The sequence below is a fragment of the Felis catus genome, chromosome A1 (genome assembly GCF_018350175.1).
Source record: "Felis catus isolate Fca126 chromosome A1, F.catus_Fca126_mat1.0, whole genome shotgun sequence".
In the NCBI taxonomy this organism is placed as follows: Eukaryota; Metazoa; Chordata; class Mammalia; order Carnivora; family Felidae; genus Felis; species Felis catus.
The window spans coordinates 149,239,355-149,265,101 of NC_058368.1; the positions used below are offsets into that span (position 1 = coordinate 149,239,355).

Below are 25,747 nucleotides of genomic sequence, written 5' to 3' on the forward strand. Positions count from 1 at the left end.
AGCAGTACACAGATCAATCACCAACACTATCCTGTTGTTGTCTGTAACCAGCATCTGATACTTATGGGGAAAACAGGAAGAAAAGATAACACTGAACCACCCATGGGAGATTTTTCATGTCTGGTGGGTGACAGAGAAAGTGAAGCAAAACCAATCCCATTACCACTAGTTATGCTTCAGCCACTCCAATTTCATTCATTTTGCTTTTATTTCTGATGTGCAGAAGCCGTTTGATAAATTCCCTTCTGGGGACAGGCCAGTCTTGGAAGAATGTACATTAAAAAGTTATGAAGAGTACATAATTTATTAAACCCAACTCATTATTGGAAACTGTTAGCATACAATTCATTTAATAGGAATCACTGGTGGAGAAAATGACTGTTGTTTTGATCTGATCACATAAGCTATGGCGTAATTTTCCTTGTCTGTGGTGATTTACTTAATCTTGAACAACATGAATACTCAGTTAAAGACTGCTTGCTGCTGGAAAACAGACACGTATGTTATGTTATTTATTAATGGCAATGGCTTTACATTTTTATTATGATCTGTAACAAATAGACTCTCCAAGTTTTTAGCAAAATGATTGAATAATTGAATAGAATAGCTATATCCCTGAGTGCACAATGGACATGAATAGGAAATGGTTTTACTAACAAACACTAAGGTCTAGGAGCCCATCATTTATTAACAGCCTTCTCTCAGGAAAACAACTGATCTATCAAAAAAGATGTCCTGTCTGCCTACTATGCACAGAGTAAGCCTGAACATTGTAAAGTGAAAACATAAAACATCAGAGCTGAAGGAGACAAGACATATACATTAAAACAGCTACTAGTCACCAAACCCTGGATGATACCGACAAATGCTAGAAGAGGTTAGGGGAAGGTGAGAGAGCTCAGTAATACGGAATGGCTAGGGGTAAACTTTATAGCCTCAGGTCTGGCCTTAGGGAGATTTCCTTCATGTAATTTTGACATTATTTTCCAAGCCAATATCATAGAACTATGGCGGGATAATTTCAAGTGATATATTAAAATATATTTAGTCATTTCCCTATTAATGAGCATTACTTTATTTCCAGTTTTTTTCCACTACAGAGATACCGTAATAATCAATCTTGAAGTACTTTTGTTCTTTTTTTCTGTAGGATACATTTCCAGAAGTGGAATTGCTGGGTCAAAAGGTATGTGTATTTTTTTTTATTCTTGATATGTTGTCAAGAAGGCATTCAAGCTCACCTTTCCCACAGCAAGATCAGTCAGAAAGTACCATTTTGTCCATCACTGCCGGAGGTGGTTCTGTTAATCTGTTTCAGTTTTGCCTGCATGATGAGTGGGAAGTAATCTCTCATTGTGACTTTCAGTCTTATTCCTCAAAGCTCTCAGTGGGTTTGGTATCCTTTTATATATGATTAATGGTCATTTGGATTTTTATCCTTCTACGAAATTCTAATTCCTGTCCTTTGTTTATTTCCCTATTTCATTGCCTTTCTCCTAATAAATGAAAAAATCTAAACTTTTACTTGCAGACTTTTAATGTTTAGTCTTGAATAGTGTTGCTGATATTGTAGCTGTCCACAATGCCCAATGTTAAGAGACACTGTGGAAACTAGAACATGCTCACATATGGTAATATAGGGCTAAGATACACGTGGAAACATCTATATTACCAAAGCAGTCTGTAATAAACATTTCAAAATAAAATGTCTCACAAAATTGGAGACTCCAATCACATTACTAAAACTAAGAAGGAAAATGTATTTCTGGCTAATACAGTCAAGGGAAATTTATCATCAAGAGAATATAAATCTGTCTTTAGTTGATTGGTATGATTTTGATGAGTATTATGTCAGAAGAGAGCAACCCATGTGGAGAAATAACAGAGATTTTAAAAACCAAATAATTAGTTTAAATGACAGAAGAATTGACCTACGTACTATGACCTTCTTAAATTTAGTAAAATTTCTTATTGTAACAATATGATATATAATTTCCAAATCCTGAAAAAAATAATTTAGAAGAATACAAATACCTTCCTTAGTAGTTTTTAAAAATGATGTTATGCTTCTTAAGAAGTGCAGAGAGGGGCGCCTGGGTGGCTCAGTCGGTTGAGTGTCCAACTTTGGCTCAGGTCATGATCTCGCGGTCTGGAATTTGAGCCCTGTGTGGGGCTCTGTGCTGACAGCTTGGAGCCTGGAGTCTGCTCCAGATTCTCTGTCTCCCTCTCTCTCTGCCTCTGCCCCACTCATGTTCTGTCTGTCTGTCTCTCTCTCTCCTCTGTCAAAAATAAATAAACATTAAATTTTTTTTTAAATAAAAAAGGAAGTGCAGAGAAACATTTGTGTCTGTGTTTAGAATTTAAAATTTTAGCAACCACTAAGCAATTTCTTAGGCGATCATATTTTGAAAATTAGGAAAACCTGGAATTTATAGTAATACTTACCTCCTTCAGTAACACCAAAATTACTAAGCAGTAGCTTGAAATTCTGAAAATTAATACAACTTCCTAAAACATCTAACCTGAAATTAGCTAGAATCTGATTCAACCTGAATTGTGGTGGTATTTGACTTTTTAGCATACCCTTGTCTACTCTGTGTATTATTCAGAAGTTATTGAAATACGCATATAACCCATGTTTCTGAAGAGCCTTATTAGCTACATGGAACAAAATAAGTAATAGTAATATTAACGACTCACTTGGCGGAGCTGGGTCAGCTGAATGGGTGTAAATATATAGCTATTTCACAGTCTCCCAAAATAAACATAGAAGTCCCTGAGGGTACCTAAACTATTCTCAAAACTCTTATACTGTCCATTTAATGCTCTGCTTTTGTCGGCATTTATAGCCTCTCCGCCTTAGTGAGATCACTACCCTCTGACACCCCTGCATTTTTCACACATCATTGCTGTTTTGATGACCACAGCAACTGAGTACTGAATACTTTGAATATTTGTATGCTGAGAAATCTCCAATAGCAAGTCATGCTAGAATCAACTAGTTGGCTCAGATCTTTTCTTTCCTACATGTTTGTTCTCCTCACTCACCCTTCATAGTCCCAAGCTGGCAGGATCAGAAATGAGTCCCTGAGCAAGGAGGGAAGAGGAAGGCCACAAAGCTCAGAACATACAAAAGAGGCTAACAATACTACCTTACCCACTGTGAACATGAAGCCTGAAGCGGGCTCGAAAGGTAGAAGGGAGAAGCTATAACTCTCAATGCATTTATAAACATCTTAGATCTCACAATGAGATTTTGTGATTAAAATTTCCAGAGAATTGTTTTAACTATCATGGAGTGACCAGAACAGTCACAGGACCTGCCCTGGTGGAAAAGAACTACCCCTCCAGAGCAAGTTAGAACGAGCAATGGATAGAGAGAATAAGGTTTTCTCCTGGAAACCAACTCGTTCCTTCATTTCAAGTGTCGTGGTCATTGAATCTCTACTGTATGCCCAGCACTCTCCTTAGCTAGGAAGATTAATAAAAAATATATTGATAAACTTAACTTTTTAAATTAATTCTGTAAGATGAACACTATCATTACCAATCCTGTTTCCTAGATAAGGGCATTTAGGCACAAAGAGTTAATATAATTTGTCAAAGATGACTCAGCAAGTGAGTGGCAGAGCTGGGATATATTGTTCCCTGTAGGAATAAGTGAAAACAGACACATCACAGACTATGGAGAAATTCTGAGTTTCAAAGAATGCAGTCTTTACTTCTGTAAAGATTTTGAGTTGCTTTTTTTTTGAAGTAAATAAACCACAAAAACAACAAAAAATTTTAGACAATTTCCTTTTGTTCACACAGAGGCACTGCACATTTAAGTCAAGAATAAATTACCAATAAAATGGAAAGTTACAAACAAGAAGAACTGCACACATTTTATTGATTTCTAAATTATGGTTTCTGAATTTTACATATAAGGAAGTGGAAAGCATATTAGATACTACAGAAAATCAAATTAATGATACTGAAAAATATGAGAAATCCTTCTAAAACATAAAAATAATGAATAAAATAATTAAAATGAGAAAAAAATAAGCTATAAGGAAAACAAATCATCAATTTTAATCAAAGCACATGATAATGGATGAAAGAAAATTAATAATCTAAAGAATGAGATACTTTTTCCATTTAATAAAACATTCTGAAATCTGAGAGTAACTGCTATATTTTAGGAAATCAATAAAAAAAAAAACCAATATCAAAACATAGCTAGTGGAATTGTCACAGTTAAAAGGTAAAGAAAGAATCCTACAGCCATCTGGGGAAAAAAATAATAACGTACAGAGAAATAAGATAAAATTGGCCCAGATTGCTCCGCAACACTAAATGCCAGGGGACTGTGAGACAATATTTATCAAACTTTGAAGAAGTTATCCATGAATTCTATTTCCAGGAAGACTGTCAATTCTTGTGTGAAGGCAGCAGAAAAATATTGGATATGCAAATGAGCAGGTAACAGATAATATTTCCCAGATATATTTCCTGACCATATGATTTGAAGACATTCTGAAAGACAAGAATAAAAATCCAAGAATGAAAATGTCATGCCTAAAAAGGGGTGGCTGTGAGCACTGACAATCAGTAAACCATATTAAGATATTTACTAATGCAATAGAAACTCTCTTATTTGAACTCAACTAATTAACAAGAACCTCCATTCCCATGTAATTCATATTTATTCTCAGTGTCTGTACTTGTCTTCTAAGGCAGCCATAACAAAACACCACCATTTGAATGCCTTAAACAACAGAAAGTTATTTTGTCACAGTTCTGGGGCCTGGAAGTCCAAGATCAAGGTGCCAGCAGAATTGGTTCCTAGTGAGCCTCTTTTTCTGACTTACAGACAGCTGCCCATGTACATGAACTCCTAGTCTCTCTCTCTCTCTCTCTCTCTCTCTCTCTTTTACAATAATCTCTACACACAATGTGAGGCTCCAACTCACAACTCTGAGGTCTAGAGTCACATGCTCTACCAACTGAGCCAGCCAAGCACTCCATCACTTCCTTTTCTTTTAGTGACACCAGCCCTATTGGATTTCTCTCCCCACTTTATGATCTCATTTAACTTTAAATTCAAATACTTCTTTCAAAGGCTCTATCTCCAAACATACGTTAAGGGTTATAGCTTCAAATTATGAATTTTAAAGAGATATAATTCAGTCTTTGATGGTGTTCATAACTAAAAGGCTAATCTCAATTCACTGTATCAAACCTGCTAACTGAATGCTTATTGACAAGTATTACTGCTAAGGCAACAGGTTATCTCTAATTTTACTTTGACTATTTAAATTACCAAATTCTACCATTTAAATTAACAAACTGTGAGTCAGCTATGATAATTTCCAAATCTTTTTATCCAGGTATAATTACTTATTGAGTAATTTATTTAAATATTGTACAGACCAATGGAGCAGGAGTTTGAAAATCCAGAGTCATTATATCTAAGACAAATTATAGTATTTGGGAAGAGTCAGTGAAAGGACACCACACAATGAAATTGATTTTATATTAATTAGTTGTATCTAAGGCAACTATAGAAGGTTGAGAATAAAACTTATAAACATCCAGAAGGATTCTACCCATGGATTTCCTCATAAGTGTTCCATTTCTCACTCCACTAGAATGAAACAGAAACTGAAAATTAATGATGATGTTTTAATACTGTGGCATAAGAAATACAAAATGAACTACAATCAGTAGAAATGTACTCAAGAAGATGTCTCAACTCTATGTATAAATATAAGTGAATAAAGTACATTTACATGCTTTAAGCTAAAATGTTTAATTATGTGTGTATTATTTTAATAAAAGAGTCAAGCTTTTGGTTACTCAAGCAATTATGGATCATGTCATATGAAAAGGATTCTTCTGTATTTATTCTTCAGTACAAAGCTGATTATAAATCATTTAATTTGAAAAAACACTATGTATTTGTTTTAATAACAGGGATTTTAACTCTAATTTCCATTAAAATAAAATTATCAGATTACTAAAAGAAAGGACAATGATCCTCTCAAAGGATGCAGAGAAAGCATTTGACAAAATACAGCATTCTTTCTTGATAAAAACCCTAAAGAAAGTAGGGAGAGAAGGATCATACCTCAAGATCATAAAAGCCATATATGAAAACCCCACTGCTAATATCATGCTCAGTGGGGAAAACCTGAGAGGTTTCCCTGTAAGGTCAGGAACACAACAGGGATGTCCACTCTCGCCACTGTTATTCAACATAGTATTGGAAGTCCTAGCCTCAGCAATCAGACAGCACAAAGAAATAAAAGGTGTCCAAACTTGCATTCTTCACAGACAACATGATATTCTATGGAAACCCAAAAGATTCCACCAAAAAACTGCTAGAACTGATCCATGAATTCAACAAAGTCACAGGATATAAAATCAATGCACAGAAATCGGTTGCATTTCTATACACTAATAATGAAGCAGCAGGAAGAGAAATCAAGGAACCGATCCCATCTACAATTGCACCACAAACTTTAAAACACCTAGGAATAAATCTAACCAAAGAGGTGAAAAATCTATACACTGAAAACTATAGAAAGGTTATGAAAGAAATTGAAGAAAACAAAAAAAATGGAAAAATATTCCATGCTCCTGGATTGGAAGAACAAGTATTTTTTAAATGTCAATACTACCCAAAGCAATCTACATATTCAATGTAATACCTACCAAAATAGCACCAGCAGTCTTCACAGAGCTAGAACACACAATCCTAAAATTTGTATGGAACCAGAAAAGACCCCGAATAGCCAAAACAATCTTGAAAAAGAAAACCAAAGCAGGAGGCATCACAGTCCTGGACTTCAAGCTGTATTACAAAACTATAATTATCAAGACAATATGGTACTGGCACAAAAACAGACATTCATATCACTGGAACAGAATTGAGAACCCAGAAATGGACCCACAAACATATGGCCAACTAATCTTTGACAAAGCAGGAAAGACTATCCAATGGAATAAAGACAGTCTGTTCAGCAAGTGGTGTTGGGAAAACCAAACAAATACATGCAGAAAAATGAACCTGGATCACTGTCTTATACTATACACAAAAATAAACTCAAAATGGATGAAAGACCTAAACATAAGACAGGAAGCCATCAAAATCCTAGAGGAGAAAATAGGCAAAAACCTTTGACCTCAGCCGCAGCAGCTTCTTACTCAACACGTCTCTGGAGGCAAGGGAAACAAAAGTAAAAATGAACTGCTGGGACCTCATCAACATAAAAAGCTTCTGCACAGCGAAGGAAACAATCGGCAAAACTAAAAGGCAACCGACAGAATGGGAGAAGATATTTGCAAGTGACATATCAGATAAAGGGTTAGTATCCAAAATCTATAAAGAACTTATCAAACTCAACACCCAAAAAACAAATAATCCTGTGAAGAAATGGGCAAAAGGATGAATAGATACTTTTCCAAAGAAGACATCCAGATGGCGAACAGATCCATGAAAAAATGCTCAATATCACTCATCATGAGGGAAATGCAAATCAAAACCACAATGAGATACCACCTCACACCTGTCAGAATGGCTAAAATTAACGACTCAGGCAACAACAGATGTTGGTGACGATGTGGAGAAGCAGGAATCCTTTTCCACTGCTGGTGGGAATGCAAACTGGTGCAGCCACTCTGGAAAACAGTATGGAGGTTCCTCAAAAAATTAAAAATAGAAATACCCTACAACCCAGCAATTGCACTATTAGGTATTTATCCAAGGGATATAGGTGTACTGTTTCAAAGGGGCTCATGCACCCCAATGTTTATAGCAGTGCTATTGACAATAGCCCAAGTATGGAAAAAGCCCAAATGTCCATCTATGGATGAATGGATAAAGAAGATGTGATATATATATATATATATATATATATATATATATATATATATAACATATATATATATACACACACACAAATATATATATATATATATATATATATATATATATACACACACACACACACAATGGAGTATTACTCAGCAATCAAAAAGAATGAAATCTTGCCATTTGCAACTACATGAGTGGAACTGGAGGATATTATGCTAAGCAAAATTAGTCAGAGAAAGACAAATACCATATGACTTCACGCATATGTGGAATTTAAGGTACAAAACAGATGAACATAAGGGAAGGGAAGCAAAAATGATATAAAAACAGGGAGGCGTACAAAACATAAGAGACTCTTACATATAGAAAACAAACTTAGGGTTTCTGGAGGCGTTGTGGGTGGGGGGATTGGCTGAATGGGTGAGGGGCATTAAGGAAGACACTTTTTGGGATGAGCACTGGGTATTATATGCAGGGGATATTATTGCACTATATACTAACTAACTTGGATGCAAATTTAAAAATTATAGAATTAAAAAATAATAAAAATTAATATAAAATAAAGTTACCAGGATGACTGAGTTGGCTGCACAATCTTTATATTTAACTGTAAGTATTGTAGTTATAAATACTGTAAGGGATGGAAGGATTTGGGGACTAATAAGAAAAAAGATATAATGTAGCACACACAAGGCTTATTGGGCTGTACTTGGACAGAGTTGCATAAGAGAGAAGTCCCTCACAGCATGAGATTATCCAGAGGCATATGACAAGGAGGACAAGGGAAAACTTGTGGGAGACAGATATGACGGAGGAAACTAATATGTTAGTTATATATGCTACTCAACAGCATGGTTGAGAGTGTCTGGGTCAGAGGACTCCAAAGGCCCATAGCAGCTTGAGATCTTATAACCACAAGGCCCTATCCTACCAATGGCCAGCCGAAGTAGATTAAATTTATCGAAGTATGAAAAGAAGACAGGCTCTAAATGGCTAAAACTCTATTTGTTTTGACTATTATAAAAATAATTGGATGTGTAAAAATGTAAGTTTCCTACTAGTACAGTTTTGAGCCAACATATCTCAACCTGTAGTAAAGAAATAAATAACCTAGGGGTACACGATGACCATCTTTGGCTCTTTTATATAACAATATCGTTTAAGCAATATATATACTGAAACCGTTTCGCATTGATACCTGTGATATTCAACAGTGAAATTGCCAAAATATAACTGCCATACATGAGCAGGTACAAGGAGGGCTGAATATTTATTTTCCCTTAGTGAAAACAGTTCAAGCAAACAAAAACATTATATTAGAAAAATTACTGCTTAAGTATTTTTACCAAGTATAAATATATATTTTAATGTGTTTAATTATGTATAAATTATTTTCACTTGTATAAAAAGGCCAAAAAAATGGATTATTGTCATGCTTTTCAGAGGAAATTTTTATTTTCTGCTCTCTTATTCTTTTGCTTGTGGTGTTTTTTTTGTTTTGTTTTGTTTTTGTTTTTGTTTTTTTTGCTTTTTAAAAAGATTTTATTATTTTAAGTAATCTCTGCACCCAATGTGGGGCTTGAACTCACAACCCTGAGATCAAGAGTTGCACACTCAACCAACTGTGCCAGCAAGGGGCCCCTCAACTCTCTTGTTCCTTTTATTATACTGCTTCTTATTTCCTTAGAGTCACTCTAGCATTGCTGTCAGGGAATGAAAGTCAATTGAAATTCATATTATTGATGTTACATTAACAGACTCCACAGATAGCAATGTGAACCATGAATAAAATCACATAAAATACAAATGTTCTCAATGTTGAGAGGGGAAGAAGGAAAATAATACATAACAGCTTTAGAATTGTGTGAAAAGGAAATAAAACACCATTCCAATAAATTAACAAACAGGAGCCATGAGACTTAATAAATGCAAAGCACTATGCTCTTTACATGAAGTTAATAAAACCAGATGGGACATATTTTATTAAGAAGCTGTTAAAATTTTTTTAAAGAAAGGAATCCTAAGATAACTGTGGATTGAAAGTTTGTTCTGAAACAACAGCAACAACAACAACAACAACAATAAAGATTGAGATGTGTGTTAGGGGAAGGTCAAGTAGAATAACTTAATTCAGCATATCATAGGAATCTATTATGCAGTTGGTGCCCAGGATATCAGGAGGAATGCGAAAATCTCTCCAGGCCCATCATGTATGGGTAAATGGTGTTACTGCCTTAAAGTAGTTCACAATCTAGTAGAGAAAACAAACAAACAAACAAAATACTATATAAAGAATAATTGGTCTTTCCGTTCATAATTACCATAGTGCCTGTCTTCTGCACTTTGAATATAGGAGCTATGTTTACAGATTGTCCACTGTATTTCTAACTCTTGAAAAGTAATATTACATGGTAGGCACTCAGCAAGTATGTATTAAATTGATTACATGGTAGGCACTCAGCAAGTATGTTGGTGCTATAGAAAGAGAACCAACCTGGATACTTATTCTGCCTCATGCATAAAACCAGAGTTTAGCCGAGTAACCTACTACCTCCTTTGAGTTACTACCATATATATATACATATATATTTTCCCTTTTATGAAGACTGTCATTCCAAACTTAGAATTTCCCAAAACTCAGCTTTCATATTTCTCTTCATGTCCAGAGAATTTCCTTTATCTGTGAGTTGGGAACTGTTGTACGATTTCTTCAGTAACCCAGAGATCCATGGATTAGATCAACAATGCAAAGGGCAAACTTCAGAGCATATCAGAAGCCCAGTTGGAAATGAGTGGATCTAAGAGCCAGAATGCTGGGTCACCTGTGGTCAATCTGGTATCACTACTTGCCCCCTTCTAAGATCTTTTTTTTCTGTGTCTCAGAGAGAAGTCAGGGTGTACATTTCACAAAATCCACGTCACTATTTGGTTCTAGGTTAGAATTTTCCAAAGGGAGGCTCTGGCACAAGATTTTGAGAGCAGAAGAGGAGAATCCAGATTCCTTTAGTTAAGTGCAGTCAGCTGCATGCACAGATCTGAGTTTCACAGAAGCTTACTGGCAAGTTTTTGCAAACCATCCATTTCACTAATGCAGATTGAGAGAGTTGGTGGGAGTTTCCCAGAAATTCTAGACTATTAAGGCAGCTTCCAAGCAAAGTAAGGACTACTCTGATATTTTAGACTTAAATATTTAATGAAAATTTTACTGACGTTTGTTCCTTCAGCTACTCTGTTGTATGAGCTTCTATTTCTTACAGTAAACGTTTATATCCAAATCACACAGTGAATAAATAACTAAGTGAATAATTTCAGACAATACTACTGTCAATAACCACCTCCAGTTCTTAGGTTCTTAGATAAAAGGCAAGAGTGGAAGACCTCACATAATTATCTTTGTGTCTACAACATTAGCCAAAGGCAAAGTTAGTTGTGTGGGTAGTAAAGAACCTCAACTCTGGTTTAAGGCTTTCTTAGACTTTTCCAAGGATGGAAACTGGTATCAGTGGTAGGACTGAACCAAACAACTTCTTGAGCTGGTAGGCAAATAATTCCACACTGCAGTGCTCCTCACCCCACTGGGAGATAAAAGCCGTCTGTAAACCTGTTTCTTGTTCAGTGTTTTCATTCTTTCAAATGCATGTAGTTGTGATAAAATTAAAATAGACTATCCATCCCAGCTATTGGACTGCCCTGCAGGGGCAAGGATTCTCATCTCCACACCTGTACATGGCATAGCTCTATTATTTATTTTCTGTACTCAAAGCCCCCTGGCTTGACAGATGGTTCTTATTGAAAATTTCATTTGTGTCCCTATTGACTGCTTATTATTTTTAGCCTTTTCTCTTCTCTGTCATTATCTTCTGAGGTTAATAGAGGTAAACTTAGGCTACAAATATATATATTTTCACTAATACAAAAAGTGCCTTACTTTATAATTTTCACAAACCCTATTTTAAACAATATTTCACAGTAATGCTGTATTAGAAATGTGGTCACTTTTATTTATTTTTTAAAGATTTTATTTTTATTTTTTTAAAGATTTTTTTTAACGTTATTTATTTTTGAGACAGAGAGAGACAGAGCATGAGTGGGGGAGGGCCAGAGAGAGAGGGAGACACAGAATCCAAAGCAGGCTCCAGGCTCTGAGCCATCAGCACAGAGCCCGATGCGGGGCTCAAACTCACGGAGCGCAAGATCGTGACCTGAGCTGAAGTCGGACGCTTAACCGACTGAGCCACCCAGACGCCCCTAAGATTTTATTTTTAAGTAATCTCTATGCCCAACTTGAATTTACAACCTTGAGATTAACAGTCACATGCTCCACCAACTGAGCTAGCCAACCAAGTGCCCCAAAATGTGGTCACTTTTAAATGTTGTGTGTAGAAATATAAGTTGAGAGTTTTTGCCCTAGTCCTAACTAGGGCAAAACTGTGCTATGCTGGACCTTTTAAATGGCCTCTCCACCTTCAACATATCTCTTCCTACATTCCCAATTTCTTCCAGACTACCTATTCTACATTCTCTGAGATTAGCTGGGACCATGTAGATCCGTTCTAAGACAATGTGGGCAGAAGAAAAGTGCTCTTTTAGTCCTGTCCCAAAAATGATACTGAGGACACTGAGGTCCTAGGAGTTGATGGAAGGAGCCTAGATCTCTGAATGACGATATGAAGTAAAGTCTCCCACTGACCCACACTGGAGTATGATAAAAGCAGGAAGAAAGTGTTTATTTGTGAAGCCACTGAAATTATGGAGGTAATTGGTTAAGAGTAGATAGCCTAATATGATTCAATAGGTTAGTCTAGTCTGTTTAATCTCCAACATGTCCCCAGTTTCTATAGAATAGAAACTGGATATTTTAGAATGATTCTCTAAGACATCCTTCCAACAAACTGTTCCCTTTCACAGACCTCATGCTTAAGATTAGATTCAGAATTAACTGAGTTAAACAATTTACATGATCAGAATAACCTGAGACTGTATCCATCATTTTTTCTCCAGTTAGAATTTCTTTTCTCAAACATCTGCCATGTGAAATCCCCCTTATATATCCATTAAGCTGATGAAAGTGTCAGGAGTACTGTATTTTTTGTGAATGTGTGAGTGTGTGTGTGTGTGTGTGTGTGTGTGTGTGTGTGTGTGTGAGCACACACAAGTATGTGCATTTTAAAGGTTGTCATGACCATAAAATTAGGTCTGCCTGGTAAAGGTAAAGGTATTATGTCACATAAAAATAGAAGCTCTCATCTGTGAACTATGGTGTGCAGCATTCTGATTTTTAAGTGATCTGTAGATGAGTTTCTTTTAAAGAAATGATTTTCAGGTTTCAGTTGAAAAGCCAAACCTCACGTTATATTCCAGGCTCAGTACCACAGTATACTACACAAAATATTGGGCAAAACATTGAATGTCAATCTTATTTTTTTGAAAATGTCTGATTTTTCTTACCAACGCAGGTAACGTATTTTGGGAATGACATTTGTTTTGCAGTCTTGTCTTACCTCAAAAGAAGTAAGAACCATAGACAAAATAAAAGACAACCACTCTGAAACATTATTCTTTATTGTTTTTGTTTAGGCTCCTATGGCAAATCTATATGAATGCTCTTACACTGCTTGAGACAAGGTTAAACACGTAATCATTGCAAGATATTCTAAAATGTATGCATTTACCGATCAGTCAGCATTCTGAAGTGTGAAAGGCATCTCCTTTATAAGAGTTGGCTTCATACATGGGAAAGCATGGAGCCTGAAGGCTTAAATGACATTTGTAAGAAACAATCTGTCCGCACAGAGCACCATCTGTTTACAGTTATTGCCTATCAAAAGAATGTAAGAATCTTTGTCCTGTGAACAATCATTCTAGAAACCATTGTATCATTCTCACCTAGTAGCCGAGTAGCAGAAAAATATTTTGTTGGCAGGTAGGCTAATTTCCATTTAGGAAAAACTATGGAATACTGATTGTCCCTCCTTCAGAATCAATGTAATTTCTTGTCAATGCTTAAATTGTATATGGTAACCAAGAAGCCAGGTTTATTTCCTTTTTTCTTGAGCAACTAGAAATATTCGAGATGACTAAAAATGGCTGGAGGGTAGGGTTGTGTCTTTATACCCCAGACAGTGTCTTTCAGAGTTTTTTTATACAAAATAAGAAGGTAAACACTTGTTGAATTTAATTGAAGAAACTGATGTGGCATCTAAACACAAAAATTTAGTTTAAAAAAAAACCATAAATATATTTAGACTAAATGAACTACTTGCTTCCTATCTTGTTTTGGCATAAACACAGCACAATAAAAGTTAGCAAAGATGAAAATCTAGTACCTATTATTTTGGATAAGGACAAAAGCAATATAAACCCTGCTGTTTGTGAACATAAAAGAAAATTGCTTATCTGATTCAGAAAGGAGTTGGACCAATTCTAAAAACATCATTCCTATTATACTTTTTTTTTCTTTTCACCAGTCCTGATGTTTTTCTAATTCATTAAGCTGAGATCATCTATGTGCAGGCTTGACAATATGGTTAAGTAGGAACAAGGCTCAATAAATCTAATGAATTTTTACTTACAATTTGAATGTCAATGATGCACAGTTTTTCAGAGACAATGACTATAATTAAGTCCATTCCCCATTTTTTTATCTGAAGTGATAGCATGGCAAAACTATAATTATGCAAAATGACACATTTCCCAAATTATGCATTATGAAGACATTAAAGATACTTAAAAAGTAATCACATGTATCTAAAAAAAGGCACAAGACTGTTATTTAAACCTTCAAATAAAATTATTGACTATCAAACTTACACTTAAAAAATCTTAAATAGATGTTCATGGGTTATTTGCTCTATGGTTTTGGTTTGCGTACATTCCTAAATTACTCCTTTCCTGTATCTACAAGATAGTAAGCACTCAGATAACTTTTAAATAGGTACTTCACCAATAAGAAAAGAAAATCAAGAAAAGACAGAGTCAGAGACATTAACCTAATAAACTAAGGAGAACATAGAAATTGAGTAAAATGTTGATAAATGTAATTTATATTTAATAATTAATGTTATGTGTTAAAAATAAAAATTTGTGGCACCCAGCTAAAGCAAGGCTAAGAGAGAATTTTATATCACTGTACATTTGCATTAGAAATAGTAAGTTTTCAAATCAATAATCTACACTCTCACCTTACCTTTTATGAAGTTAGTATTATCCTGACACCAAACCCAGACAAAAACAACACACATGCACACACACATGCACGTACCCATGTAAAAACAGAATTTAACAGTATATAAAAAGAATTATGCACCATAATCAAATGGACAAGGTACAAGGCTGGCTCAATATTTGGAAATCAAATAATGTAATTCACTGCATTAACAAACTGAAGAAGAAACTCACATGATCACATCAACTGATGCAGAAAACACAGTTGACAAATTGAAATATCCATTCGTGACTTAAAAAAAAAAAAAAGAAGAAGTCTCAGAAACCCGGGATGGGAGGAGAACTTCAAGTAAAAAGAACATGTACAAATTAATTCGCTGCTAGAATCATACATAATAATGAAGACAATACTTACTCCCTAAGATCAGAAAAAAGGCATGATAGCTACTCTCACCATTGCCACTAAACATAGTATGAGAAATTCAAGCCAGTGACAAAGTAAGAAAAAATACAAGGCAAATAGATGGGAGAGGAAGAAATGAAACTGCCTCTATTGGCAGAAAACATGGTGGTGTATGTACAAGATTATGTTGAGTGACAAAAATTAATCTCAAAAAGTCTCATATTGTAGGTTGTTATTTTTATAACTTTCTCAACATATGAAAATTATACGGATGATTAATAGATTAGGAGTTGTCACGGTTATGGGATGATGGAGAAGAAGAGGGAGGTGTGACTATAAAGAGATGGCATGATGGAGATGTTTGTGTGAACAGACTAGTTCTGCTCCTTGTTTGTGACAGTGGTTACACAAATCTACATGGCTCATAAATGGTATCAAACCACACATAACATTGTACCATTGTCACTTCCCAGGTTTTGATATTGTATTACAGTTATGTCAGGAAATTAAAAGTAAAGCATACATGAGACCTCTCTGTATTATTTTTGTAACTTCCTGTGAAACTACAATTATTTCAAAATAAATTTTTAAAAAAATGAAAGAAAATCACAGACTAGGAGAATACATTTGCTATTACTTTGAGTGACAAAGAATTGTTACATGAAATCTATGAAGAATCTGAAAATCAGTAATAAAAAGTAAATAAGCAAGTATAAGAATGTGCAAAGGCCGGAAGGAAATTCTTAGAGAAAGAAAAGGCACTAGCAGACATCATTAATTCACCCTGTTCATTTTGCTATACTCTGTCTCCTTTATATTTGGAATATTCCATTAATAAAGACATGAATTTCCCCCTAGTTATAAATGGAAAACTGGACACGTAGATTTGTCCATACAGTTATCTTTTTGAGTTTCTCATTTCTTATATTTTGCAGAAGATTCAGGCTTAAGAATAAAAGCTACTTCCATCAGAAATTCTTTGAAGTAGTGAATGTTAATGTACAACACCATTCCTAAACTCTTTGTTTAGAAGTCAAGATCTCCCAATTTCTAACTAGTTAAAAATACTGCAAAATGAATAAGACCACTTTATTTAATTGTTGCATAAATTGTTTGTGTAGACAACGGAGTATGACTTAAGAGAAACAGGGACATGGGAATGCTTGTGGGGGGTAGGGAGAAGTGTAGTTTACAAAGCTAAACAAAACTGTAATCTAGCCGGGACATACAGAGTTTAGAAACTCAGACTGAGAGGGATTTTTTTTTTTATTGATTTCAGGCAGTCATTTTTGAATAACAATGCCATGATTTCTGCCTCAGTTCAACTAAATTACCATGTTCATCTAGTTCTATCCTGAAGGAAGTAAACCTTCCACTAAAGTGTCAAAGTTAGTTTCTACTATAACCAAATATCTCTGAGCTCAAGATTAATGAGAAAATAATCTCAGATAAAACCAAAAGGAAAAAAAAATACCGTACAATAAACTAAATGTTTGATTTTTAGTCTATTTTTGTAACACATCTGAAATAAATACATATTTGCTGTAGGAGTATACATTTCTAGGAAGAGAACATACTCAGAAAATAAAGATTTGAGGTGTTCAGGGAGAAAATTATCCTCAGGAACCTATGTCAGCAAAATCATTCTTTCTAAAAAATTTTTTAATGTTTATTTTTGAGAGAGTGCAAATGGAGAAGGGCAGAGAGAAGGGGACAGAAGACCTGAAACGGACTCTATGCTGACAGTAGCAAGTCCAAAGTGGGGCTTGAACTCACGAACTGAACCCTGATACCATGACCTGAGCTGAAGTCGGATGGTCAACCAACTGAGCCACCCAGGTGCCCCAGCAAAATGATTCTTGAACTTCCCAGTCCCGAAGCAATTTCCTGAGTAGGAACAAGGGTGGAGGTGGGGTTGGAGACCAATTCAACATGGTACTAGAGTCACGGAGTTTGCAGTAACAACAAATTTTTCAGTGTGGTAGTTCAGGTTTAAGTATTATTCACTAAAGAGATAATCTGAAAAAAGTAAGTCATTAGAAGAAAAAATGTAATAAATCATTTGGAAAACAATAGCATTTGTCTTTTATGTTTTTATAAAATTTAAATTTGGGTTATACAAGTGTTTTATCAATAATAGGAAAGCTGGACATTTTGAAATAGGAATAGGAATAGACGTTTTGAAATTTACACATGTTGAATAAACTAACTTTAGCTGAATACGGATTTATTGATGGTAGGAAATAAATGAATTTCTAGCACATTTTTAAAAATTAGATTTCCCAATATATTTTTAGATTTCCAGGGAAATTCTTCATTCCAGACTATATCTATCATAAATAAAATATTGTCCAGATATAGTATAGTATTTTGAATTTCACCACAATGAACTCCAAAGTAAAGATCTTTCATCATTGATTACCTTGTAATTTATTTATCATTTACTCAAAAAACTAAGTTGGAAAATCTGGTTGTTGAGAATGCTTTGAAAATATAAACTGATTTCAAAGGACCAATAGCGACCCCTTTCTTTTTTGTACTTAAATATCAAAGACTTAAATTCAATAGCTTACTTTTCTTTTGTTCACAAAAGTTATTAAAGTATGTTAGTGAAAGATGACACTCAAGCAGAAGAATAATTTCAGGGTAATTAAGTAGTTTCTTACATTTAAGGTTATTAAGATACTTCTTGTTTATTTGCTTTTTTTACACACTTCTTTTGTCCGCATCAAAACAGAATATTGCAAAGGAAGATATATGGCTTAATAATCCATGCGAATTAGCATTACTAGACTAGTCAGAAGATACCAATGCATATAACAGCTTTTATGACAAATGAATACTTTTCATTTTTTTTAAGTTTTTAAATTTATTTTGAGAGAGAGAGAGAGGGTGCAATCAGGGAAGGAGCAGAGATAGAGGAAGAGAGAGAGAATCCCAAGCAGGCTCTATGCCACCAGCACAAAGCACAACTTGGGGTGATCTCATGAACTCTGGTATCATGACCTGAACCAAAATCAAGAGTCGGAAGCTTAACTGACTGAGCCACCCAGGAACCCCAATACTTTCCAATGTTTTAATTCTTTTAATACAAGTGTATTAATGCTAGCATGCTTTTTATATGCATATATTACTTTTTCCATATGTAAGTGTGATACACATTTGTTATTCAGTTTTTCACTTTAGATTTATATATTAACTGAGATATTTTTGTTTTAAATCTGTTTGGGGCACCCAGGGGACTTAGTTGGTTAAGCCTCCAACTTCGGCTCAGGTCATGATTTCACAGTTCATGAGTTCAAGCCCCCTGTGCGACTCTGTGCTGACAGCTCCGAGCCTGGAGCCTGCTTCTAGTTTTGTGTCTCCATTTCTCTGCCCTCTCCTGCTCATGATCTCTCTTACTTTTTCTCTCTCTCTCAAAAATAAATAAATATTAAAAAATTGTTTTTGAATCTGCTTGATTTGGATACAATGAAACACTATTATTTACTGCAACCTCAACTATTATAACTAAAGTATTAAAGGCAGCTAAATAAAAAGAATGAGTGTGATATTGCCAAGCAACAGCAAAGCACTCAATGAATTTCATAGCTGTAGCAAAACTTTTCTCTTAAAAGAGGAAAAAGATATTTATATGAAACTTCATCATCATAATCAAATATAGCACTACTATACTGTATATTGACTTTATACATCATACAAGACTTCACTAGGACTGAAATGTATTATTAAAAGTAGAGTGACAGGTGTGACAAAATCTACTGCTTGTGTGCCTTCAGCTACATTAAGTCTCATCACAAACTGAAAGAAAAATGTATCACATGGGATAAAGAATAAAAAGAACAACTCCAAGGGTTATTATCTTGTCACTTCCTATATACCTAGACTTACTCTATAGCCCTTCTTTTAAGTGAATGAAGAGCTAGAATACATTACAGGCTATAGCATGCTTCTTTCTAAGACCTCTCTTTCAATTTACTCTTCTGACCTTAAGTGATCACCTCTAAGCCCATGGCCTCAAATCAACTCTAAATTGATGATGCTCCAAATTAGTTTTACCTCAGAATTCTTCTCTGAGGTCCATATCCACTATGGGCAATGTTTACTCAATTTCTCTATTTGGGTGTCTCAAGAGTGCCTCAATTTCAATATATCCAAAACTGAACCAAAATTTGTCAGTTTCCATTTTTGCCTTCTAAGTATTGTTCTCTTATTCATTTATCTTTATCTCCAATGAGAGTATCCCAGTCCAATCTACTATTATATGTCATCAAATTCTGCTATCACTAACAGCCTTCCCACTGGTCTCCCACAATTCATTTTTGCCCTATCCAAGTCATTCTTCACTCAATAGCCAGTAACATTATTTTTAAGACCAAAAAAAAAAAAAAAAACAAACAAAAGATCTTGGGACAAAGGGAAAGATAAAATGTATCTTGTACTATTTTCTTTTTGAAAAAAAAAAGTTTATTTTGAGAGAGAGTGTGCTTATGCGAGTGGGGGGAGGGGCAGAGAGAGAGGAAGGAGACAATCCCAAGTAAGATCCATGCTGTCAGCACAGAGCCCAATATGGGGCTCCATCTCACGTACTGCAAGATCATGACCTAAGCTGAAACCAGGAGCTGGCTGCTTAACCAGCTGAGACATTGATCTTGAACTACTTTCAAATAAAATGATAAATGACCAGAGAAAAATGAACAGAGGAATAAACAAAGTGTAGGACACTGGTGATGCTGACAAGAAAGATCAGATTCAGTGGAGTGGTAGAGATGAAGCCAGACTGGAGTGAGATGCAACACATGTGACAGGAGGAAGTAGAGAAACTGTGTGAAGACAAAGATTTGAAGGAATTTATGGACTGAAGCAGAGAAAGAGGGCAGTTGTAACACTGAAATACTGAATCAAAGGAGGAATTCCCTAGGAAGCAAGGTAATAGAAAACATTTGAATGCTGATTGATCCCTCGTACCCCAAGAGGACAAAACCAGGAAGAACAAGAAAGGCAGGTTTCTGTTTTTTGAAGAGAAAACATTTTTAGATAAAATCTGTAGCTCACGGAACATTTCTTCATCGAAAAACTTTGGCCCAATGGACAAGATTGTGATCAAAAAGGCAGTTGAGGGGCGCCTGGGTGGCTCAGTCGGTTAAGCGGCCGACTTCAGCTCAGGTCACGATCTCACGGTCCGCGAGTTCGAGCCCCGCATCGGGCTCTGTGCTGACAGCTCAGGGCCTGGAGCCTGTTTCAGATTCTGTGTCTCCCTCTCTCTCTGCCCCTCCCCTGTTCATGCTCTGTCTCTCTCTGTCCCAAAAATAAATAAACGTTGAAAAAAAATTAAAAAATAATAAATAAATAAATAAATAAATAAATAAATAAATAAATAAATAAACGTTAAAAAAATTTTTTTTTAAATTAAAAAAAAGGCAGTTGAGTAACTGGAGTGGTGACCCAACCCCCACCCCTCCCTGCACCCTAAGGCTGATGAATGTGAGGTACCTAGCTACAAGAGGTGGATCTTCACCAAGAACTCTAAATGACAGGCATTAGAGAATGGTCATTGTAGAACTCTGCCAGATTGTGGACTCCTGCCACTTCTCATTCATGTATCAGTGGAGTGCTAATAATACCGAAGGGTATTGATCTTTACTCACTCTATAAATAACATATTAAAGTGAGAGGCAATTGGTGTTAGCCTAATGGAGTGTCCAGCGACCAAATTTTCTCAGATTTCTGGGCAAAAGAATTGTATTCCTAACACCCACAAGTTTCTGACATATAATTTTATCGGAATGTGAAAGGAAAAGCAGTGGAGCCCTTGAATCAGCACCAAAGGGTGGATAAAGGGATAAAGTGAAATTATTACAATAAAACAATGAAAGGAGTACTGACACTTCTCTCCATAGAGAATTGCAAGTTCCATAGGATTTTATGTAAAAGCCCAGGCTCTGGAGTTAAACTGGGTTCAAAACTCCTGCAGACTCTGCCACTTACTAGCAGGGTAATTTTAATTTTAAGCAATCAGTGATCTGGAAATGTCGGTTTTCTTTGAACAATGGAAACTTTTTTTTTCTCAATTTCACAGTGATATTTTTATGAACACCAACTGTTTTGTAATTATTATTTTTAATGTTTATTTATTTTTGAGAGAGAGAGAGACCGAGAGACAGAGCATGAGCGAAGGAGAGGCAGAGACGGAAGGAGACACAGAATCCCAAGCAGGCTCCACACTGTCAGTGAAGAGCCCTATGCAGGGCTCAAATTCACAAACCATGAGACTGTGATCTGAGCAGAAGTCAGCCGCTTGACTGACTGAACCACCCAGGCTTACTTTTTAAAAACTTTTTGAAAACTTTTTAATGTTTATTTATTACTGAGAGAGAGAAAGAGAGCACGAGCTCTGGGATGGGGCAGAGAGAGAGGGAAACAGAGAAGCAGACTCCACACTGTCAGCACAAAACCCGACATGGGGCTTGAAATCACAAACCATGAGATCATGACCTGAGCCCAAGTCCAACCCTCAACTGAGTGAGCCACCCAGGAGCGAGCCCCTGTTGCTTGTTTTTGTTTTGTTTTGTTTTGTTTTGTTTTGTTTTGTTTTGTTTTGTTTTAAGAACAGTTACCACTAATATACAAGCTCTGCATCAGTTACCCTTGACTTCTCACATGTCTGAAATGACCAAGGAATAGCCAGTGTTGATACTGTCATAAAAAAGTTTAATGGCCTAACAGAAAAGTGAAACCATTTTTAGCAGAATAACTTATTCAGGAAAGCCTAGCTGAAAATCTTTTCATTTCTATTTTCTCGCCTACATGCATTTCAACTTCTTAAAAGTTATCTTAAAAAAGAAAGAAAAAGAGCACCTGGGTGGCTCAGTTGGTTAAGTGTCCAACCTCATCTCAGGTCATGATTTCGCAGTCTATGAGTTCGAGCCCCACGTCTGGCTTTGTGCTGACAGCTCAGAGACCAGAGCCTGCTTCAGATTCTGTATCTCCCTCTCTCTCTGCCTCTCCTGCACTCTCTCTCTCTCTCTAAGAATAAATAAACATTAAAAATAATTTTTAAAAAGAAAAAAATGATGTGTATCAGTTTCTCTTATTTAATGTGGCTATAGAAAATACTTGACCAAAAGCATTGATTAAACCCTGTTCTAAATAGATTCAGAAAGAAAAAGCTAAGACTCCCGTTAAACAATTTGATATTTCTGTTTCATCCTTACTATTTTATTCTGTAAATATAAGGCATGGGTATAGTAAGACAAATTTACTAATGTTACTCTTTTATCTTATAATATTATGGATAAAAGAAATTGGATGAACTGGTGAAATACCATGTCTCCATTTGTATTAATAATATGAATGCAGGGACGCCTGGTTCACTTAGGTTATAGAGCATGCAACTCTTGATCTCAGGGTTGTGAGTTCAAGCCCCATGTTGGGTGTAGAGATTACTTAAAAATAAAATATTAAAATAATAATAATAATATGAATGGACATAAACCTTTGATGGACAAATATAAAAGTAAAGCATTTTACCTGTGAAAATTGCAATTTTAAGGATAATAATATTAAATCCATCAAAATTCAGTGTGGATTCTTATGTCAGTCTTTGAAGGTTGGCATCTTCCCTCATATTTCCTGCACTGTCAGTGGAAAGTAGAGTGTTTTATCAACTTCTAGAGAAAAGGCAGTATTCTAAACAGGAACGGTTGACTCACTTTTTTTTTTTTTTTAAATAATGAGCAGTTTATTGCCATTAAGACAAGAAAATGCAGACAGTCACTTGTAACTCTAATTGCAAGCATTCTAAAATGTCTGTTTGGAAAATTACCTCTGGTATACTTATGAACTACTTTGAGATATATAAATTACAAATTTTTTTCCAGGAAACTAATCAAATTGTATATAAATATAGCTCAATCATCAATTTAAGATACAAAGTTGCTACACTAACTTTAAAGACAGCAAGTATACTCCATTCCCTTACTTATACTTAACGTTTGTTTTAAAACAGCTCAGGCCTATGTCTGATATAACAAAACTTTGTGCCTCATTCCAGAAGTAACTGTCAAATTTAATGAATGAATGATTCAATGAGTGAATTAGCAAAATAGCTAACCAACTAGTAAAGAACATTTATAGAGACAAAAATAGGTACTTTATTAAAGGATTGATCTAGACCTGTTTTTTGTATTGAAAATGTTAATCTTGATTGTGTCAAAATCTTTCCAACTAGGATCATTCCTTTCATCTCACCCATTGCCTGAGCTTGGTGTTCTTTCTTCCAGTGACACTGGAAGGATGTTATGTTTACTTTATCGCTTATTGAACACTGTTATAATTATCTATATTTTGTGTCCCCTACTAGACTCTAACCTACCTTAGGGCCGAGGTCTGTATTCCTGGTAATTGAGCGCTCTACCCAATATGTAGCATTGTACCAACATTACATGAGTTAAAATGTTTTGGATATATTAATAAACAAGCTCATCTGGAATGAAATGAGTGACTTGGTATAGAGACTGAGAGGACCAGGGAAGGCTCTCTCAGGATACCACAGTATTTCTTTAGGATAAGGAAACTTTCACCAAGCAGTGGATGCGAGGGACATGGTTTAGGCAACCATATGCGAAGCATGAAAATTGGTAATGTTAGCCATTTCCCTTCCTTCTTTTACGTTTATTAGTTCTGACATGTTCTGTGTACTATACCACATAAAATAAGCATTTTAGTTCAAATGGCTAAACGTATTGACATTGATTAGTAAAAATGTTCCAAAACATCCTCTTCTATCTTCTGGCTGCAAAAGAACAAACTTCAAAGAAGCAGTGAAATCACCTCTCTGTTCTTCCTGTGTGCCTGAAAACAGTACACATTTATAAATGTAATGGAATTGATTTTTTAAATTACACAATTTGGTAATTTTTTCTGTAGTCCATTCATATTTTAATTACTTAATCCATTTTCCCTTTAAAAACAGAAGTTACACATACTTGAGTAATGAAATGTTTGTTTTAAGTAAACAAAATAGGAGACTAAATTAGATAATAAAATTTCGTACTCTGTTCTTTTTGTCTCACTGCTGAAGCACCTGTCAGCCTATCTTATTTTTAAGTACACAAAACACATTACAGATTGTGCCAATAAAACCCAAGAAGGAGCAAACAAGATTAAGCCACATCATCCTTTTTTTCTTATCAACTGAAAATCAATGAACTTAGAAACTGTAGTTTTGGTCTTCTACAGGCCAACTGTTGTTCAGAGAAAAACTATACACTGTTACAAAATTTTAGGTAATGCTAACAACCTTCTATATACTCCCATTTTACAATTAGCTAGTAATTAGTAACTATCTAAAACTGTTGTATCCTATTTAAGAAAAATTAACTGTTTCTTATTGTTTGATCACCTCCCCTTTCAAAATAAATTTTAGATTTAATTTTTGTTCATTGTTTTGTAAATTATGTTTTGAAAATTTAGAATATGCTCCTTGCTGCAGGCACCAGAGTGAAGTGAAATGGAGCATTAAGGCTTGTGCCACAGTCTGTTTCCTCGACTCAGTTATCTCTATATTTCACAAGGAAAAGATTTGACCTAAGTACTTTATTTCATTGTTGTTACTTTTTGATATTTGAAAAGTGTTCCGCTATTTCCTTAAAATCATATTGAATACTATAAGCAAATCTTAATATACTACACATTATTAAAGACATGAGATAGCATTTTCTTGAAAAATTGATTGTGAATTTTTTGCATTTGTTTTTTCTGGCCCATCCAAATTTTCCTTACATTATTTATAATTTTAATTGCCTCATTAATAAGGTCACATGCCATTAGACTACTATATGTAACATTGTGTGTAATACGTGCACAAAGAGAATCACTTGTACAAAAAAAAGCTAAAATTGTAAAATTTTAGCATGGAAGCCTTAAATTACTCTGTAAAATTATATTTACACAGTAATATGTTTGAAAGGGATAAAAATGATTTATTGCCAGAAACAATAAAATTTTGTGAAAAAGTAAAAAAATGTATCATGTTTTCTTGTATTTTCAATTTGACCATACCTTTCTAGCCAATATGGAAGAAGTGAAACTGTTGTTTAAAAATTATTATTGAATATGCTAATTTCAAATAACTAAAAAAGATGTAATCTAAAATATAATATATAAATTTTATAGTTGCACATATGCCCAGGAAAGAAACTTTTTGTCTAGAAACTTCCATGACTTTGTAAAATGTACATGGTACAGAAATCACCTGAATATTTTAAATTTTGTCCAGAACAGTCTGTCCTAATTAAACAGAACAAACACAGAGAATC

At 34.9% G+C, this 25,747-nt stretch overlaps 1 long non-coding RNA gene across 2 annotated transcripts in view; it reads left to right on the forward strand.

The window, feature by feature from the left end:
- The window catches only part of LOC123379022, a 182,198-nt gene that overhangs the window by 147,844 nt on the left and 8,607 nt on the right, over nucleotides 1-25,747 (forward strand). The window contains exons 3-4 of one of the 2 annotated variants that reach the window (XR_006582930.1): nucleotides 1,151-1,186; nucleotides 13,439-14,836. This is a non-coding gene — a long non-coding RNA (uncharacterized LOC123379022). Of the gene's footprint in view, nucleotides 1-1,150; nucleotides 1,187-13,438; nucleotides 14,837-25,747 lie in introns of those variants that run through there. The other variant, XR_006582928.1, reaches the window with a different exon arrangement.